Source organism: Pristiophorus japonicus, chromosome 23 (assembly GCF_044704955.1).
Source record: "Pristiophorus japonicus isolate sPriJap1 chromosome 23, sPriJap1.hap1, whole genome shotgun sequence".
Taxonomy (NCBI): Eukaryota; Metazoa; Chordata; class Chondrichthyes; family Pristiophoridae; genus Pristiophorus; species Pristiophorus japonicus.
In genome coordinates, this window is record NC_091999.1 from 13,907,042 (window position 1) to 13,920,748 (window position 13,707).

General features: G+C 42.1%; 1 non-coding gene across 1 annotated transcript; it reads right to left on the reverse strand.

The window, feature by feature from the left end:
- Positions 1 to 12,476: 12,476 nt before the first annotated feature.
- On the reverse strand, positions 12,477 to 12,559 carry trnal-uaa (transfer RNA leucine (anticodon UAA)). Its single transcript has one exon. It is a non-coding gene; the product is annotated as a tRNA-Leu (tRNA).
- Between the last annotated feature and the right edge of the window lie 1,148 nt (positions 12,560 to 13,707).

Sequence of the window (13,707 nt, forward strand, 5' to 3'; positions counted from 1 at the left end):
GTTTCTAAGTATTTGCTGTCCTTGTCCTTTAGTTCCAGTTATTAATTGTATTCAATTTAAACCTCTTGTTCTGTGTCTGGCAATGCAAAGAAGTTTCTGTCATGTAATGTTTGATCATTTGCTGACTCGCTGCTCCCAGTTCAATAAACAGTGTGTTGTTTCCACAACTTGCTTCCAGTAATAGTGGTCTACAGGATTTGACAGAAATTTGATTTTATTGACACAAGACATGTTAGTGAACGATTATATTATTGAACAGCTTGCAGTCAGCTTTCTGCACTGATGCCCAGTGTTGCATCATAAATATGTGTTCAGCGGTAACAAGTGTTTTAAGGACCGCTGGTTATTGTTAATGACACTGATCTGTGGAAATCAGCGTTGAGAGATCCTTCACAAATACACTGAGATATGAGAGATTATTCACTAATGATTCAGCTATAGATAGTTGTCGTAATTTCCACCACCTCGCGCTCTGCCTCACAGTCACTAATTCCAGATGATCAGGACAGGGTTAAAACTGCAATACGTCTTCCAGTAAAATGTTTATTCAGTTGTGTTTGAATTGATTTATTTCCCTTGTTCAGCCACAGTTCAGGAGATCTCGGTGTGGACCGCATGGTAGCAACTATTCAAAATGGAGCAATATATTGTGAAATATTTCCAGTCTCAAACTTTCTCTGTCAACTGGAAGTCTGTAACTTTCTCACACCAGGTGAAAGGCAGTTGGTTGACACGGTTCCAGCTGTAAATAGACACGTTTGAAAATCTTCTGTGACATCTTACAACATGGGTCATCATCAGTCTATTGTAAAGCGACAGTCCCTTCTTTAAAGATTATTTGCAATATTGTTGAAAAGTCAGCTTAAGCCAGTTACAAAGTGTACTTTCAATACAATGGTTGGAAAGGTTCTGATTTCGACACATAATACAATTCAATTCATCTTCTTCAGCCTTCGACACAATCTCAGTAACCTCGCCAAAGACTCCATTCCCCTCCCTGTCACAGACTCCATTCCTTTCCTTGGCCACAGACTCCATTCCCTCCTTTGGCCCCCAATTTCATTCTCCTCCCTGGACACAGATTTCATTCCCCTCGCTGTCCCCATGCTACATTCCCATCCCTGGACAATGACTCTATTCCCCTCAATGGACGCAGGCTGTTCACAAACTTGCGGCTTCTTGTGCTGAATTATTGCTTCCTCTGACTTCGATATGGCGTTATATCAGAGTCTCATTCGGAGCTTTACCCACCTGGCAAAAGTCCAATACATTAATTCTTTCAGTCATGACCCAGCACCCACACATCACACCCACCGCTTCACTCACTCCCTGTCACAACACCCAAACATCCCATCCACTGGTACATTCAGTCCAGAGCCAACACCCACACGTCCCATTCACTGGTGTAATCAATCCTGACCCAAACACCACAAGTCCTATTGGCTGGTTCATTTAATCCTGACTCATTTCACACATAATTCTTTGATGCAGCTGTTGTTGCTCTCAATCTGAAATATAAATTCCCTGTTTTTCTCTTTCTTGCAGTGAACTTAGTGATGATAATGATCCTGTCTCAAGGAAGGTGCGGTCTCTCCAAGTGTGTCAGCCGTTACCTGGTGGCAATGGCAGCGGCGGATCTACTGGTCCTTATCCTCGACCTGATATCCAGGCAGATTCCTATTCTTTATTGGACCGCGTTTGAGTTCATGTGGAAGATTAAAGTGTGTAATATCCATGCCATCCTGCTTTACGCAGTCACAGACTGTTCCGTCTGGTTCACACCTTTGATCGATGTATAGCCATTTGTTGTCAGAAGCTCAAAACCAAATATTGCACCGAGAAAATGGCGACTGTGGCTGTGGGAACATTGAGTGCGCTGTTCTGTGTAAAGAACACTTTCTGGTACTTTATGTTTGGAGGTATGTATCAGATTTCCAATGTTCCCTGGTTTTGTTTTGTTCGATGGGAAGTCTCTGAGTCATTAGCATGGGCAGTAATTGAATTCCTTCATTATATTATAACACCGTTTATTCCATTTGTTCTGATCCTTCTGCTCAATGTTTTAATTGTCAGACACGTTTTAGTGTCGAGCAGAGCCCGCAGGAGACTCCGGGTCACAGCAGTGGCGAGAGTCCCAGTGACCCAGAGATGGAGAAGCGAAGGAAATCCACCATTTTACTGTTTGTTATATCCAGCAATTTTATCCTCTTATGGGCAGTGTTTCTGATATATTCTGTGGGGAATCGATTGTCTTCGTTAAACTTTATTCCTGTACATCTACCTGAATATGTACAGGAAATGGGATTTATGCTTCAGCTCCTGAGTTGCTGCACATGTATTTATGCCGTGACCCAGACGAAATTCAGAGAGGAGTTGAAGAATGTGGTGAAATATCCCTTTACTGTAATTGTTAAATGCATTAAATAATAAGAATTACACAATGTTTTGGGCGTGTATTCTGCCCAATCCGCTCATCTCTGTGATACACACACAGTGAGGCCTATTTTCATTTTTCACCGCGCGGATTCGGCGACTAACAAAAATGATAGAGGTGGGGAAGTCCACGGAGATCAGTCCCGCTGGACTCCTGCAGGTTTTATCCCCGCTAAGGCGTCTGCTGCGGCCTGGGACGGGTTTATAAAGCTCCCGACCGCCAAGATCGCATCGGATGTGTTTACCCAAAGGGAGCGGCGCGGGGAAGGTGGCTCTGTTACTTTTCAGTCCACGGGCGGGCCGCTCAGTCCCCAGCACTCCCAGGGAAAGCTGGGGGGAAATGGCCTGGGACCAAACAACAGCCAGAGAGGGAAGGTTTCAAAGGCTCAAAGGTCAGTGCTTTCATCCTTTTGCAGGCTCCTTGTGTTATTCTCCCAGCGCCTGGTGATAGCGACGTATCCTTGTTTCAGATAATCTACCTTTGGGATTAAAGGGTCTCCTGCAGACGGAGTATATCCCAGTGACATTCACCACTTTAACGTTCCTTTGTAAGTTTGCCTGAACAATGCGGTGATCTGCAGGATGAAGTATTCCCCGCACACACTCCACACACATTACACTCAGCTCCTCCTCACTCTCTGTAAAATCGCCGAGCTAAACATAGCCCATAATATGCAGTGTTCAGGGAGGGTGGTAACTAGCTTTGTTGCTAGGTATTGCAGTATGAGTGATGTAATAAAGCGGGGAAACTCGCATGACACTGTGCCTGAGTATTGTGACATCACAGACCTGCCCTTCTGACCACGCCCTGGTCTGTGGTTGACCCAGAATCGCATTTCAGACATCCCATCTCCTTCACCAATCACTTCACATAGAGTTACTTAATGTCTGCAGCACAGAAATAGGCCATTCGGTGCTCGCGGCTGCAAACTGGTCTGAGGTGGTTCCCCTGAGGTTTCCCTGGGGGTGCTGGGAGTTAGCAGCCCGTCTGCCTGTGGACTGCAAATTTACAGAGCGACCTTCCCCACCCCAACCCTTTCGGCCCAGCAGAGCATGCCAGAACTTACTCTATCACCACATCCTGATCTTAAACGGAGTGCACAAAGAGAGTGGTAAATTTGGGAACGTAGAGAAAGTGAGATTCAGTGGTAAGTCCGGGGTGAGTCTGGCTGAGTATTAGCTGTAAGAAGGGAAATTTAGATTAACGTTTTGAATTGAACTTAGAACTTTAAAAACAGAAGTTAGCAGAAACTGCCTGTTAGTGGTAGTTAACTATCAGTCAGCTGTAAGTGTTAGTCTTAAATATGTGCTAATTACTGCGAGCAATGGGCATGGAGCTGAGACAGCACTTGTAACTTGTGTGTGGCTCCAAAGGTATAAAAGAAAACACGAACTGCTGATTCACAGTGATACCAAATTCCGTTTAATGAGAGTTTGAATGGGAACAGTGGTTGAAGGAGGTGCTGCTTTGGCCTCCAAAATACAGCAGGTAGATGAACGTTTGGTGAGTATTACCTTTTTTCTCGAAGCTTGATCTAAACTAAGACCTGGGAGCAATATCAATACTTAATTAAATTAATAATTTAACTATAATTACGAATTAATTAATATAATTATAAATAAGCATTTGAATAAAAACTAAGTAATTAAATTAATTCAGTGTGTAAATAAGCAAATACATTTATAAAAAATAACTAAAGATGGCAGGGTAGGCAATGAATCGAGACTGTAATGTGTGTGAGTTTGTGGACAGCAAATCTGTCCCACATTCCCACATCTGCAGGAAATGTCTATGCTTTGTTCGCTCTGGCTCAGGGTAATTGGGCTGGAGTGCGAGTTCGACACACTCTGAAACACACAGGATAAGTGATTTAATCCAGAAAACAGTCACATCCCACAGAAAAGCGCAGGTTCAGGAAAGTCCGTGGCTGGTTGGGTGCCGTGTAGCGAGAACTGAGAGGCTGAGAATGAGACACTGCTCCTGCCCAACAGGTATGATATACTCGTTACCTTTAATGATAAGGATAAAGTTTGCGTGGAGGACATCCACAATACATACCAAGGTACGTGGCTCAGAAGGTTGTCCACAGGCAGAGATAGGAAGAAATATTAAACAATTACTTTGCATCAGTATTTATCAGGGAGACAACACAGGTGGACATGACATTGGATGATATTAGAAATGAAATAACTGCATTTAAAATAACAAGAGGAAAATATTATATAAACTAATCAAACCGAAAATGGATAAAATGCCGGCTTCGGACGAATTACATCTAGGGAAGAGATAGCAGAGGCATTAATAAACATATTTAATATTTCGTTAGAATAAAGTGCAGTGCCGGAGGATTGTCAGACACCTAATGTAATACCTATTTTTAAGAAGGGAGGTAGAACGTGTCTGAGGAACTATAGTCCAGTCAACTTAACGTCGTTGGTAGGAAAAATAATGGATTCCCTACTAAAGGAGAAAGTGGAAGAACAACTAGAAACCAAAAATGAATAGTCAGCATGGATTATAAAAGGGAAAGTCTTGAATTGACCAAATTTTTTGAATTTTTCGAAGAGGTAACAGATAGCGTAAACTAGCGTAATCTAATTTATCTAGATTTCCAAAGGCCTTCGATAAGATACCCCATAATAGACTGAAAGGGCAGATCACAAATCGTAATTACAATTAATAATAATAATTGGGATGTTTTAAAATGGAGTTAACAGATTTTTAAAATGGATCCCACAGCCTGTTTTTCAGACTGTGGGAAGCATGTGTGGGATGCCTTCCACAGAGGGGCAGATGTTCCAATTCATAGACCAAAGGCCTTGGGAGCTGGGCACAGACACAGATAACATAGAATTTGAATTCTATAACAAGATACAAGTTAAATAAAAAGAATCATAAGAACATGTATCCTGAATTACCAATTAAAGCATATAGAGGCCAGATTGGAGGAAGCAATCATGTATTAATCAATCAGCACGTATTAATTGTAACTTGCATAATTACATAATGCTATAATCTGAAACTGTATAAAATAAGATGTCTCTGGCAGTTTCTCTGAGCATTCCTTCAAGGATAGCTCCACTGCCAGCTTGTATCTTTTATTAATAAAAACTGCATTTACTTTAAGGCTAACGGACTCCGAGTGGTGATTTGAAGTTAACCCTAAGAACTTGGCACAGTCAGCAGGATCTACTGGACGGGCAGATTAGACTCAAAAAGCCAAACCAACCTAACAACGAGTGAGTAGAGAATTACCTTGAGAAAGTAACCAGAGATCAAACGAATCTGAGGCAGAGTCCATGCAGCCAGTAAATCCAGTTGAGGGGCGCATCAGGACACTTTAAATAAATACTGGAAGTGTCTGTAGAATAAGTACGTATACGGGATATCGGGGAAAAAGCCTCGGTGTAAATAGTTCCGCATAAGTAAAGGCGGAAAAACAGCACTAGGTAAAAAGCCTTGGTGTAAAAAGTTCTGCTTAAGTAAAGATGGTAAAACAGGAACTGGGGAAAAGCCCCAATGTATGAAATGGCAAAGGAATCTGCCAAGGCCCTTGGAGGGCTGAGGTATAAACTACCAGAAGAGTTTCTGAGAGATAAATCTGAAAAGGTTAAGGCAGGATATGATGAAGGGAAAAAGATAATTTTAACAGCCGGAAAGATGAATAGAAAGATACCCGAAGGTGAGATGGACAGAGAAAGTGACAAAAGACAACAGGATGTAAGTATAAAAATAGATATAGTTGACAGAAGGGAATGGACAGAGGAATTTGGCCCAAATTTGTATTCCCCACTAACAGGGTTATGATTAGGACCTGAGGAAAATAAAGGATTGATTGGGGGCCAGAAGGCTCGCTTAGTAGATATTTTTCGGAAGACCAAAATAAAAACTGTTAGTGACTATCTTAGGTGAAGTATGGATCCAAAATAGAGCCAGCCAAACAATAAGCTGTGTTGAATAAAGAGAGACTTTTGTGAATGTCTGTCTTTGAATGGAAATGCTTGTGTGATTTTTGACTGCGGAATATTTGAGGTGGGAATTAATGAATTTTTCATGTGTCTGAAAACCTTCTTCAGAAAGTGGTAGAGCTGTCTGTTGTTATGACCCCACCCACTTTTTCAGACAGAGTGAATTTTTTTAACCCTTTGCAGTGTTGTCCTGTATGAAGGAAGTTTTAAGAAAGTGTGAACCTAGAATTGAATTACATTTTAAGTTAGAAACCCAGGTGTGAATTTATTCAGATGATATGTTATGGAGCTAGGAAATGCACAAAGGATAGGTTTGTTGAGCAAAAGATAAAAAATGCGTGGTCCCGATGGTTTTAAAAAACATTTTTTTGACACGCTCACTTGTCAAAAGAAAATATGTAATCATTGACTACATTTGTTTGAAAGATAATACATTTAGTCCAGGAATGAGATAAAGAACGGAGCAGGGAAATTGTAATGTCTTTAAAAAAAGGAGCCTGCGTGGGTGTCTCGAGGCTGTGGGCTGGGGAAGTACTCCCCCATATTCCTTCGTGTAAAATCTTGATGCGAAAGCTTCTAGCTCAGTAAAAAGATTTTTAAATAAAAGATTGGCAGTACAATATTTCAATTGGGATTTTGAGATATTTCTGTTGATTCTCCTTGATAAACATTTTGGTTGTATTGGAAAATCTTGGGTTTGGAAGACTTTTAATAAAAGTAAACATACTGCGTCAGAAGCTGAAGCTTAAAAAGATGAAATTTATGAGATACTGTATCTCAAAATTGAAGTTACAGCGCAAAAGATTAGAGTTTGTGATGTTCAGCTTCTAAAACAGAAGTTAGGCACATAATTACAAAACAAGTACTTTGCATTCTGTGATCTGTGAATCACTATAAGCATGAATGATAAGTCTGATTAAAAAACAGTATTACCATATTTGATATTTCATAATCCAACAATAAATACAAATACTACAAAAGGGGAGCAGAAATTAGGATGGGAGCAGTGAAGAGTTAATTTTGTTGTGAAGATTTCAAGTACCACTGTTTAACACAACAAAATGAGATATATTTAAAATAAAAAGTTAAATCTGATCTCTTTTTTAAAAAAAAATAAAACTATAATATTTGGAAACAATGTCGAAATATCTTCAGGTATCAGGTCAAACTCCTGGGCAAGTGGGGAGCTATCTGCGAAAGTGCAAAAGGAATTTTGAAAAAAATTAAATGTTAAAACGGCAGGCTTTAGCAGTTTAGAACAAAGGAAAATATAAGTTGAACTTGTGACTTCAGATACGGTGGTTGAAGAACCACAGAAAGTGAGAAGTAAAGGCTTTGAAACTGGAACATTTGAGATAACGGAAAGCAGCTATCAAAGCCTACATGCTAGACTCTGTTCTAGTTATGGAAAAGACATTTGAGATAACAGAATGCAAGATTTAAAGTAAATCCCAAAAAGGCACAAATCGGGCAAGCTGTCGTACAGTACTTGGGACAAGAAATATCCCAAGGAACTAGGATCATGTCCAATGACAGGAAGGAGGACATTAGGATTAAGCCCCGACCAAAACCAGTCTGAGGGGTGTGTAAGACACTGGGGTTCTTTAGCTATTGCAGGAATTTTGTGCCTAACCACAGCAAGTGCAGAACGAATACAGCGGCTAGTGAAAGGAAAGTCCGGTTGAAATGGAAATGGTAAGACTCTAACTAAAACCTGGAATATCCAGGATGTGTTTTATCAACAGAATATAAACGTGATCATCACTGTCCTTCCGATTCTACAAGGACAAGCTACAATGCCGCCCCTAGAGGGCCCAGAAGCATTTACCCACACCGGAGGGTAAAACAACTATGTAAAGCAGCCTCTAGGGGGCGGCATCTAAGTGTCAGGAGCATTTGTCTTGAAGCCACAAGATAAGTGTGCAAAAAATGTTACCTGAATATTGTAAACCAGGGGAATTAACCTTGGGAAATTGCGTGGTAGTTAAACCTGGAACAGAAGTAATGTTGTTATTTGACAATGTGCAGCATGAAATGTTACTTGTGAGCATAAATTAATCAGCTCTATACCTGCCAGAAAACAATGAGCCACAAGACTAAAGCGTTGTAAACACAATTGCTAGATACAATCCTGAGAATAGCTAGTGACACATCAGGAGCAAGGGAGTAACACAAGCAGCTGAGACACAAAGAAGAAAGACAGGAGATCAACAGCGAATGACGTATTAACTTTACAGCGACATCTCTAGTCGATGCATCAGATATACAGGCGATCAAGGCAGGTGTAGCTAGTTTGAGGGGAACAACGGAGGTACTAATCAGGAAACAGGCCAGGATTGGGATAGAATCTTCAGAGTTAGGATCTAAAACAGCCAAAAAAAATGCATATTGGAAGGCCATGCACGAACAATTAACGAGCAAAATAAGCAGGAATTGAGAGGACGATGCCGAGGACAGGAAAAGAGACACATGTCATGCCTATGGGAGATGGATGATTGGTCAGGTGAGACACAATATGGATCAGATTAAAACCGGGCGAGTTACAGGTTCAATAAATAGCATCCAGTTGAAAGAAATGGCACAGCACACTGGGCCATTAGATGCATGCACCCTGAAATATAGAAACATAGAAAAAGGTTGCAGGAATAGGCCATTCGCCCCTTCGAGCCTGCACCAATGTTCAATAAGATCATGGCTGATCATTCACCTCAGTACCCCTTTCCTGCTTTCGCTCCATACCCCTTGATCCCTTTACCTTAAGGGCCATATCCAACTCCTTCTTGAATATATCTGATGAACTGGCATCAACAACGTTCTGCGGAAGAGAATTCCACAGGTTAACAACTCTGAGTGAAGAAGTTTCTCCTCATCTCGGTCCTAAATGGTTTACCCCTTGTCCTTAGACTGGACTCCCCCAACATCGGGAACATTCTTCGTGCATCTAACCTGTCCAGTCCCGTCAGAATTGTATATGTTTCTGAGGTCGCCTCTCATTCTTCTAAACTCCAGTGAATACAGGCCCAGCCGATCCTATCTCTCCTCATATGTCAGTCCTGCCATCCCGGAAATCAGTCTGATGAACCTTCGCTGCACTCCCTCAATAGCAAGAACGTCCTTCCTCAGATTAGAACAAAACTGAACACAGTATTTCAGGTGAGGCCTCAGCAAACCGCCCTGCTGCTATATTCAAATCCCCAAGATATGGGGCCAACATGTTATTTGCCTTCTTCCTGTCTGCTGCACCTGCATGCCAATCTTCAATGACTGATGTGCCATGATACCCAGGTCTCGTTGCACTTCCCTTTTCCTAATTTGCCACCATTCAGATAATATTCTGCCTTCGTGTTTTTGCCACCAAAGTGCATAACCTCACATTTATCGATATTACACTACATCTGCCACGCAATTGCCCACTCATCTAACCTGTCCAAGTCACCCTGCAGTCTCTTAGCATCCTCCTCACATTTCACACCGCCATCCAGCATAATGTCATCTGCAAACTTGGAGATATTATACACAATTCCTTCATCTAAGTCATTGATGTATATTGTAAATTGCTGGGGTCCCGGCACTGAGCCCTGCGGCACCCAACTAGTCACAGCCTGCCATTGTGAAAAGGACCCATTTATCCCGACTCTCTGTTTCCTGTCTATCAACCAGTTCTCTATCCACATCAATACATTACCTCCAATACCATGTGCTTTAATATTGCACACCACCCTCTTGTGTGGGACCTTGTCAAAAGTCTTTTGAAAGTCCCACTGCACCACATCCACTGGTTCTCCCTTGTCCACTCTACTAGTTACATCCTCACAAAATTCTAGAAGATTTGTCAAGCATGATTTCCCTTTCATAAATCCATGCTGATTTGGACTGATCCTGTCAGTGCTTTCCAATTGCGCTGCTATTTCATCTTTAATAATTGATTCCAACATTTTCCCCACCACTGATGTCAGGCTAACCGGTCTATAATTACCCGTTTTCTCTCTCCCTCCTTTTTCAAAATGTGGTGTTACATTAGCTACCCTCCAGTCCATACGAATTGATCTCGAGTTGATGGACTGTTGGAAAATGATCTCCAATGCATCCACTATTTCTAGGGCCACTTCCTTAAGTACTCTGGGATGCAGACCATCAGGCCCCGGGGATTTATCGGCCTTTAGTCCCATCAATTTCCCGAACATAATTTCCCACAAATAAGGATTTCCTTCAGTTCCTCCTTCTCACTAGCCCCTCGGTCACGTACTATTTCCAGAAGGTTATGCGTGAATGTGAATGCAGAACCAAAGTATTTGTTCAACTGGTCTACCATTTCTTTGTTCCCCATTATAAATTCACCTGAATCTGACTGCAAGGGACCTACGTTTGCCTTCACTAATCTTTTTCTCTTCACTTATCTATAGAAGTTTTTATGTTCCCAGCAAGCTTCCTCTCATACTCTATTTTTCCCCTCCGAATTAAACCCTTTGTCCTCCTCTGCTGAATTCTAAATTTCTACCCGTCCTCAGGTTAATGCTTTTTCTGACCAATTTATATGCCTCTTCCTTGGATTTAACACTATCCTTAATTTCCCTTGTTAGCCACGGTTGAGCCACCTTTCCCGTTTTATTTTTTACTCCAGACAGGGATGTCCAATTGTTGAAGTTCATCCATGTGATCTTAAAATTTTTTCCATTGCCTATCTGCCGTCAACCCTTTAAGTATCATTTCCCAGTCTATTCTAGCCAATCCATGTCTCATACCATCGAAGTTACCTTTCCTTAAGTTCAGGACCCCAGTCTCAGAATTAATTGTTTCACTCTCCACCTTAACAAACAATTCTACCTTATTATGGTTACTCTTCTCCAAGGGGCCTCACACAACAAGATTGCTAATTAGTCTTTTCTCATTACACATCAACCAGTCTAGGATGGCCAGCCCTCTAGATGGTTCCTCGACATATTGGTCGAGAAACCATCCTGAATACACTCCAGCAAATCCTCCTCCACCGTATTGCTACCAGTTTGGTTAGCCCAATCTATATGTAGATTAAAGTCGCCCGTGATAACTTCTGTACCTTTATTGCACACATTCCTCCTTTCTTGTTTGATGCTGTCCCCAAACTCACTACGATTGTTTGGTGGTACACAACTCTCACTAACGTTTTCTTCCCTTTGATATTCCGCAGCTCCACCCACACAGAATCCATGCGAATGTCCTTCCTTACTATTGCGTTAATTTCCTCTTCAACCAGCAATGCCACCCCACCTCCTTTTCCTTTGTGTCTATCCTTCCTGAATGGTGAATATCCCTGGATGTTGCGTTCCCAGCCTTCGTCACCCTGGAGCCATTTCTCCGTGATGCCAATTACATCATATTCATTCATTGCTGCCTGTGCAGTTAATTTGTCCACTTTATTACGAATACTCCTCGCATTGAGGCACAGAGCCTTCAGGCTTGTTATCTTAACACACCTTGTCCCTTTAGAATTTTGCTGCAATGTGGCCCTTTTTGATTTTTGCCTTGGGTTTCTCTGCCCTCCACCTTTACTATTCAGCCCCCATCTTACTTCCCTCTGTCTCCCTGCATAGGTTCCCATCCCACTGCCATATTAGTTTAACCCCTCCCCAACAACACGAGCAAACTCTCCCCTGTGGACATTGGTTCTGCCCAGGTGCAGAGCGTCTGGTTTGCACTGGTCCCAGCTCCCCCAGAACCGCTTCCAATGTCCCAGGAAATTGAATCCCTCCCTTCTGCACCACACATTCATCTGAGCTATCCTGCGATTCCTACTCTGACTAGCAGGTGGCAGTGGTAGCTATTCTGAAATTGCTACCTTTGAGGTCCTATTTGTTAATTTAGTTCCCAGCTCCCTAAATTCAGCTTGTAATTCCTCAGACAGAGTGAGTCAGACTCAAACACAAACACGTAAAGAGCTCTCTTAAGACAGAGAGTGAGAGGCACAGAAACATTGCACAATCCCATTTCTTTGTCAGTTGAGAATGTTATAAAGTTATCGACATGTGCAGATTCAACAGAATACATTCGGGTACAACTGAGCAGGATGGGAGGAAATCGGTTTGAATTTAAAGATTTACCAGGAGTGGGGTTCAAACCCACGCAGCTATACACCCATTGGATTTTACGTCCAACGCCGAAACCACTCGGCCATCCTGGTTTTGTCAGTATTCGGATTTTGTCTCTGTGAGAATATGGGCTGCAGCTCCACTCTCACAGATATAGGTTTTCAATGACCATTTTCAAATATTTATCGTAATATTGACACAGGGGCAACTCTCCTATTCTTTTTCGAGTAATGCTCTGGGAACTTTTGCATCCACCCGAGGGTGCAGACGGAGCTTCAATTTAACATTTCATCTGAAAGTCAACAGCTTCAACAATGCAAAATTCCCCAAGTACTGCATTTGAGTGTCAGCCAAGATTACATGCTCAAGTCTCAGGAGTAGGACTTATACACACAACCTCCTGATTCAGTCGAGAATGCTGCCACTGAACCAAAGCCGATACCAAAGCTCACATCCGTATTACTTTCCCCAAGTCTTTTTATAAAGTTCCAGGACATATAGAAGTAATATTCAACATTTTGATAAAGCTCCATCCTCATCGGGGAATTGAACCCCGACCTCGCGCGTGACAGGGAGGGATACTAACTACTACACTAACGAGGAACTGACGGGTATTTGTTCTGTCAGAGCAGGAATCGAGCTGTGAACAGAACTGGACACCATGAGAAGTCGACAGGCACATTGAGAGACAGAGACAAACCGACAAACAGGGAGAGACAGACAGCGAGATAGAGACGTGAGACAGAAAGTATGAGACTGAGAAGGAGAGGCAGACTGAGTGAGAAAAAGACTCAAACACACACATATACAGAGATGTGTGTGTGTGTGTGTGCTCTATAAAGAGAGAGTGGGAAAGAGTGAGAGAAAGACAGTGACAAAGACAGTGACAAAGAGAGAGACAGAAAAAGAGTGAGCGACAGATAGAGAGATAGACAGAGATATAAACAGAAAATGATGGAAATACTCAGCAGGTTAGAGACAGGAACTAACAGAGACAGGCAAAGAGAGAGACAGGTAGAGACATGGACAGACAGAGATGATGGGAATGAGAGAGACAGTCAGACAGAGAGACAGAGAATCCCATTGGAACAGAACTAGACATCGTGAGAAAGAGACAGATAAGTTGAGAGACAGGGAAACAGGGAGAGACAGACAGCGAGATAGAGACAAAGAAAGACAGAAACTTTGAGACTGAGAGGGAGGGTCAGACTGAATGACAGAAAGACTCAAACACATACAT